We start from the raw sequence: 211 nt of genomic DNA on the forward strand, positions 1-211 counted from the left end.
CCGTGTCCTTGCAGATCTGTGATGGATGCTCAGACAGTTTGGGAAGGACCTGACAGAAACGATCCCAAAGGGTTGGGGGTGTGCGGGGTGGGGGGGATGCTCATGATGGTGTTTCACCAGCTCTCCCTTTTCCCTTTCGCTAGCGTGTCCGGCTGGACAGGAGAGAGCGGCTGGGCCAGGAAGACCCCGGCCGGCCCGGCCCGGCGCCGGC

The sequence above is a fragment of the Cariama cristata genome, unplaced genomic scaffold, assembly GCF_000690535.1.
Source record: "Cariama cristata isolate BGI_N322 unplaced genomic scaffold, ASM69053v1 scaffold33771, whole genome shotgun sequence".
Lineage (NCBI taxonomy): Eukaryota > Metazoa > Chordata > Aves > Cariamiformes > Cariamidae > Cariama > Cariama cristata.